Source organism: Petaurus breviceps, unplaced genomic scaffold (assembly GCF_028583685.1).
Source record: "Petaurus breviceps papuanus isolate PSGF00001 unplaced genomic scaffold, PetGlider_PUasm1.0 90681, whole genome shotgun sequence".
NCBI lineage: Eukaryota > Metazoa > Chordata > Mammalia > Diprotodontia > Petauridae > Petaurus > Petaurus breviceps.
This window is the reverse complement of record NW_027187307.1, coordinates 6,598,032-6,605,357: the sequence shown is the minus strand read 5'-3', so window position 1 is coordinate 6,605,357 and position 7,326 is coordinate 6,598,032.

The window sequence follows — 7,326 nt, the reverse complement described above, 5'->3', positions numbered from 1 at the left end:
GAAGAGCTTCATCCTCCCCCCCCCACCCCCCCGCCCCCAGTGATAGCCTCTTTTGGTAGTAACCTTAAAATAAAGTTGTACCTTAAAGTAAATGGGAACTTGGCTAGCCTGCCTAAGGTAGCTCTTGGCAACATCTGCCCATGACCGGTGCAGATTGCTTTCTTTAAGCAGTTATAGATATTGCAGGAAGAAATAATTATTCAATCAAGTAACGTTTCTCCAGGGAGTTAAATTTTGTTGTACGATTCCACATTAAAGTTATTTCTCAGGCCAGAGGGAAATCAGTATCAACCCTTTGTTGGGCAGTAACTGACATCCTTTCCCCAAATCCTATTTGTTTTGACAGGTCCCCATCTACATCTTTAATCTCCAAAATGGATGCAGTTTTAGCTGACATTAGATTAAAATGGAATTGAAGAGATATTTTCATGAAATCATCAGTAAATTTGAAGGCACAGTAGCGAGAGAACACAAAGTCTGGTTGGTTGGTTGGTTTTTATCTCCTGCATTTTCTCATTCCTGTTACTGTATTTTAGTACTTTTGGAAAGAATCAGTGCTCTCTCAGAAGGATGTTGATGTTAGGGAAGCTGAGACACTACAGAGCTTCTCATAGTGCTTTCCTTTGCACCTTCAGAACCTATGCCATTTAAAATGTAGTATAATAGAAAGTTGTATCTCTGAAAATAAATAACAAATCTCAAATGCAGGAAATTAAAATCCCTCATATTGGCTAGATAGAACTGTCTATCAGCAAACATTTAGGAAAAATGAATGACTAGGAGCAGCCTTGGTACCTAACCTTAAATTTACCTGTTGTGTGATATAAATTTATATAATCCCTTCTGTACATAAATGATGTACATAAATTGTATTGATTGAGAAAAAAAAGAAAACCTTTCATGAATTTAATATTGCCTTTCAGGAAAAACAAAACAAAACAAAACAAAAACATCAAACACTTATCAGCCCATAAAGTCCATAGAGAATGCTTCCCCATTCCTGTGGCTTTGGGCATCAAGAAGTTACAAGTTGTAGATGAAGTTACTCAAATTCCCTTTTAAGAAATACACAAATCCACCTACTCTACATTTGTAAATACATGGTGTCGTTAGGAGGTTCATATATTTCCACAGGATATGCCTGTAATGGACAGATTCACAATCTAAACATGCCACTTTTCAGATATGGCCTATTGCTGTTCTACACTAAAACCAGATTTTGATGAGGCCTTATCTCAAACAATGAATCCATCAGAACATAAGCCATAGATCTGAAGCCAAGAATTTTCTAGATGGGAGTCTTCAAGCCCAATTTCTCAATATAATTCTTTCTGTCAATGAGTCTTGTACACTTTAGAAGAAGAGACAAAGAATAACTTTTTATCTAGAAACTGGGCTTGAAAAAATTCTTTGAGATACTGTTTTGTTTCCCTCAATCAAATCTCTAAGGATAATGACATGTAATTTCAGTGTAAGAACTCTCCACTCTATCCAACCCAGTAAGAATTAATTAAATGTCCACTATATTTAAGGTATTGGGGATTTGATTAGGGACTGGAACTGTGACACTGACAGAGGGAACACTGAGGTGAGGAAATTCCCTCTCCTAATGCAGGTCAGCATCTTTACTGCTACTTTCAATCTTGAGAACTGATAAAAGCAGTGAGAGGCTAGGTAATGTGCCTGGAGTGACACAGCCAATATGTGTCAGAGGGTAGACATGAACTCAGCTCTCCCTGACTTTGAGGCTGGTTCTCTAGTCACTGAAGCCATGTTGTGTTTCTTGCTGGGGTCCTAGGGACAAAAATGAAGGAACATACCTTCTACTGGAGGAGTGTAATGGGAAGGTAAAATTTTAAGATCTTCCCTGCCCCTAGGCTAAAGTGCACCTGGAGCCTGGGGTGGGAGGCTTGTTTTTCAGTAGATACTTTTTGATTGGCCAGTAGGTCCAGAAGGTGGTTACATTCTCTGACCCAGGAGAAGGCTATATAAACCCTGATTTGAGGCTTTGTTTTGGGGCTCACTTTGAGAAGTGTTCTGTGATTTGATCAGATGAGACTCTGGGAAGCCATTGTTGAGAGCCCCCCCGGCTTTGAAAAACCCAGATGTTGATTTGGTATGGATGTAATGGTTGGACAGTTTGGAAACCTGTCTACTTGATCTGTTTTTCTGTCTTGATAATTCTGTCTGTATACTCTGAAGTTCGGAGTGCTGACCCTTTACCCCTGAACTAGGTCAATGATACATATTTGACTGATTAAAGTAAGCTTGTTAACCCATTTTGAGTTGCTTTCCATTATCAAAGCAGATCCAATAACCTGTGTTGGCAGCCACCCTGGGGACCCCTGGGATGCTTGCTGATACAAGTAGGCAGTTTCCCACACTTGGAATATACTCCCTCTTAAGCTCTGCAGAGAATCATTGGCTTCCCTTCCGGGCTTACCTCAGGTACTGCCTTCTGTAGGAATTCTTGCATTATCTCCAGAGCCGCTAGGGTTCGCTCTTAACTTCTCTTCAAATTACCATGTATTCATTTGTGTGTTTACATTTTGCATCTCACCAAGAGAATGAAAGCTCACCAAGCATAGTGTCTTGCATGCAGGACACCCTTAAACGCTCACTGGATTGCATTGGAGTTTCCTTCCTTGATGAAACCATAGGCTCAGACTTCTCAGACTTAAGGTAAAACAAAACCAAAATACTTTTCTTAGTTAGACAAGAATCCATAGTTCCAACCCAATCCGACTCCTCTAATCATTCACCAACCTATCAAGACCTAAATGTATTACCAAGAAGGAATGTGAAATCAGCATTGTTAAGCCTTTAAAAGACATCATTTAGCAAACATTTTTGAAAAGGGATAGGGTTAAAGGAGAAACTAGAATAAGTGGGCAGGATAGGATGGAGGGATATATAGTTAGTCTTTCTCAATATAACTACTATGGAAATGATTTGTGTCACTACACACGTACAACCTATATTGAATTACTTATCTTCCCGGGGGGGGGGGTGGTGATGAGGAGGAAAGAAGGAAAAAATCGGAAACTCAAAGTTTTAAAAACAAATGTTTAAAAAAAGATATCATTTCAAATAAGCCTGGACTGTGTAGCTCCACTATAAACATTAAACAGGTTGTTTAATTGGAGATAGACTACTTAATAGATTTTCTATTTTTAATCAATTTTCACAGTGTTATTTTACTACCTAAAATATGTGTTACTATGCAGAAATGAGCTACATATGTCTACTTATGATTTCTTCTTTTTGTAAAAATAGACTTTGAATGCAACAACCTCATAACCAAGTTGCTGCGGACAATGTTAGCTTCACAGAAAGTATTAGAAAAACATACAAGTAGGGGGAGTTAAGTTAATTTCTATCATAACACATTTTCAACAGACTGGAGAAGACAGCATTTTACCTTTACAGATAAAGATGAATCAAAGACCCAAAGACAATGTAATTGACAAGAGCAAATATTATTTGCCTGCACAAAAATGCAGACATTTGAAGTGTTCTAGAACAATCAATTCTCCTAAATAAAACCATTGCTAAAAATGGTGTGAATTTCATCCTAATGAGACATACATCTGACTACAGAAAACAGTGATACTATTAAACATTTTGTCAGAATACAAGGAGCTAACTTAAATCAATGAAATGTAATTATTGAGGTTAAGGGGGATTGAGTTTTCATTAAAAGATTTTTATTGATAACTTTTGTTTTTTCACCACCTGCCTTTTCCTTTATATCTTTTCCCTTGCCACTTTCCAGAGAGTCATTCCTTATAACAATGAGTTTTTAAAAAAGGAAGAACAGAAATAAAAACTTCAGCAAAACATTCAATACACCAAAAGAGTTGGTGTTTTATGTAATATTCCTTCCCTGTGAACCTCCACTCTACAAAGGCTCAGGGAGATGTGTTTTCTCATATCTTTTCTTCAGAGCTAAGCTGTTGCAGTTGTTAGGTATATTTTTTCTTGGCTCTGCTTACTTCACTTTTCATCAGTTCATATAAGCGTTTCCAAGCTTCTTTGTCAAGTCTGTTGTTTCTAACAGAACAGTAATATTCCTTCACATTCATGTGTGATAATTAGTTTAGCCATACCACAATTAGTGAGCATCTACTCTGTTTCCAATTCTTTACTACTACAAAAAGGGTTGCTATAAAAATCATATATATATATATGTAATATGTGTGTTTATATGTGTGTATATGTACAATATGTATATACATACACATACAATTTTATATCCATCATGTATAGAACTTTAATCCATGACCTATACCCATACATTTAATAGTGGAATCTTGGGTTTATCCACTTGATTTCCATAATTCCAAGTTGTTAATTTCCAGCACTTCCAATAATGGAACATAAAGAGGATGGTGATAATGAGAGCAAACATTTATGTAGCAGTCACTCTGTGCCAGTTACTGTGCTGACGACCATCATCGCATGTGAGCCTAACAACCCTGGGAAGTAGCCAATTTCATGGTATAGTAGGAGGAATATCATGACTACTCTCTCTACACATAAAAGTTTGACCAATTTTTTCTTAAAGTGTATTGATATGGGGGAGTGGAACCAAGATGGTGGCATAGAAGCAGGAAAACTCCCTGTGCTCCCCCCATAACCACCTCAAATACCTATAAAAAATTACTCTAAACAAACTTCAGAGATACAGAGCCCACAAAAAGAGAGAAACAAACCTCCCACTGAAGCCAGCCCGGCAGGCAGACAGGAAGGGTCCATCACAGCACTCTGAGAGCAGAGCCCAGCCCCACATAAGCCCACAGCTTTAGCCTCAGGGTAGCCCCAACCCTGGAGCACACTTCCAGAGGGTGGATCACCAACAGCTGTGGTGGTTTCCAGATTTATCAACCCATAAATGCCAAAGACAAAGTGAGAGGTCAGTGGACTTTGGGAACAGGGGGTCCAGGAGTGCAGTCGCGCCTCTGCCCCCCTGCGGGAGAAGTGGCTGAGGTGTGGCTGCTGCCGTGTGGCCGCTTCAGAGCTCCTGCAGATTGTGGGGAGACCAAGCAACCAGTCTGAGGAGTAATTGCTCTTGCTTTAACCTGCCTGGATCTGGATTGCTGTCTAGGGTGGAGGTCCTGGGGTACGTTACCAGGTGCCAGAGTATGTGGAGGCTTCTGAAAGGGTACCCAAATAATAGCTCCAGCAGCTGTGAAAATCCCAGTGATTTCGGACAAAGCTCTCTTCTCTGAAAGCAGAGTTCTACTGTGGCAAAAAGCTCAAAAGTCAAGTAACTGAGTGGCAACATGAGCAAGAAAAGGAAACAAAGCAAGCACATCAGTCAAACCTTAGATTCCTTTTTTGGGGGGACAAAAAGGATCAAAGCATGGAACAGGAGGAAGACATTGAAGTGAGAATTCCTACACCACAAGCTCCCAACAAAAATATGAACTGCTTACAGGCCATAGAGGAGCTTAATAAGGATTTTGAAAACCAAATAAGAAAAGTGGAGGAAAAATTGGGAAGTGAAATAAGAATGATGCAAGAAAATCATGAAAAGAGAGTCAACAACCTGACTGAAGAAAATAACACTTTAAAAAACAGACTGACTCAAATGGCAAAGGAGGCTCAAAAAGCCAATGAGGAGAAGAATGCCTTAAGAAGCCAAATTTTCCAGATGGAAAAAAGAATCTCAACAGCTCACAAAAGAGAATCATTCCTTCAGAATTAGATTGGAGCAAATGGAAGCTAATGACTTTATGAGAAATCAAGATGCTGTCAAACAGATCCAAACAAATGAAAGAATAGAAGGCAATGTGAAATGTCTCACTGGAAAAAACCACTGACCTGGAAAATAGATCCAGAAGAGAGAATTTTAAAATTATTGGGCTACCTAAAAGCCATGATCAAAACAACAACCTAGAAATCATGCTTCAAGAAATTCTCAAGAAAAATTGCCCTGATGTTTTAGAACCAGAGGGCAAAATAGAGGTTGAAAGAATCCACCGATCACCTCTTGAAAAAGATCCCAAAAAGAAAACTCTTAGGAATATTATAGCCAGGTTCCAGAGTTCCCAGATCAAGGAGACAATATTACAAGCAGCCAAGAAGAAACAATTTGAATATTGTGGAAACACAATCAGGATAACACAGGATTCGGCAGTTTCTACCCTGAGGGATCGCAGAACTTGGAATATGATATTCCGGAGGGCAAAGGAGCTGGAATTAAAACCAAGAATCACCTACCCAGCAAAACCGAGTATCATGTTTCAGGGAGAAATATGGTCATTCAATGAAATAGAAGACTTTCAGGTATTCTTGATGAAAAAAACAGAGTTAAACAGAAAATTTGACATTCAGATATAAGAAGCAAGAGAAGCATGAGAAAGTAAATAGGGAAAAGAAATTATAAGGAATTTATCAAATGTGAACTATTTACATTCCTACATGGAAAAAACGATAATTGTAACTTATGTAACTTTTTTCACTATGAGAACAGTTGAAGGGAATATAAATGTGTATATATATATATATATATATATATATATATATATAGATAGATAGATAGATAGATAGATAGATAGATAGATATAGATAGAGAGAGAGAATACATATGTGAGTATATATATATATATACATGTATACAGGTATACATACACAGAGGGTACAGGACCAATTTAATACGAAGGGATGATAATTAAAAGGTGAAATTGAGAGGTGAGAGAGGAATATAATGACAGGAGATGGGGAGAGACAGAATGGGGTAAATTACCTCATATAGAAGAGGCAAGGGAAAACTGTTACAATGGAGGGGAAGAACAGGAAGGCAAAAGGGAATGGGTCAACCTTACTCTCATTGAATTTGGCTTGAGGAGGGAATGAAATACACACTAAATAGGGTATCTCACCCTATAGGAGAGTAGAGGGGGAAGGGGATTAGAAAGGGGGATGATGGAGGGGAAGGCAGGTTGGGGAGAGGGAAATTGGAAGCACACACTTTTTAAAAGGGACAGGGTCAAAATAGAGAATAGAACAAGTGGGGGGCAGGATAGGATGGAGGGAAATATAGTCAGTCTTTCACAATATATCCAATATGGAAATATTCTTGCGTAGCTATACATGTACAACCTATATTGAATTGCCTATCTTCCCAGTAAAGGTGGGTGACAAGGGAGGAAGGGAAAGAACCTGGAATTCAAAATTTTAAAATCAAATGTTTAAAAAATATTATTATTATTTCATTTTACATGCAACTGGAAAATAATATATACAGGCACTTGGGTATAGAGATCCATCTTGCCCTGAATGGATCTGGAAAGTTTGAGGCGGAATGGGGGAGGATGTAGG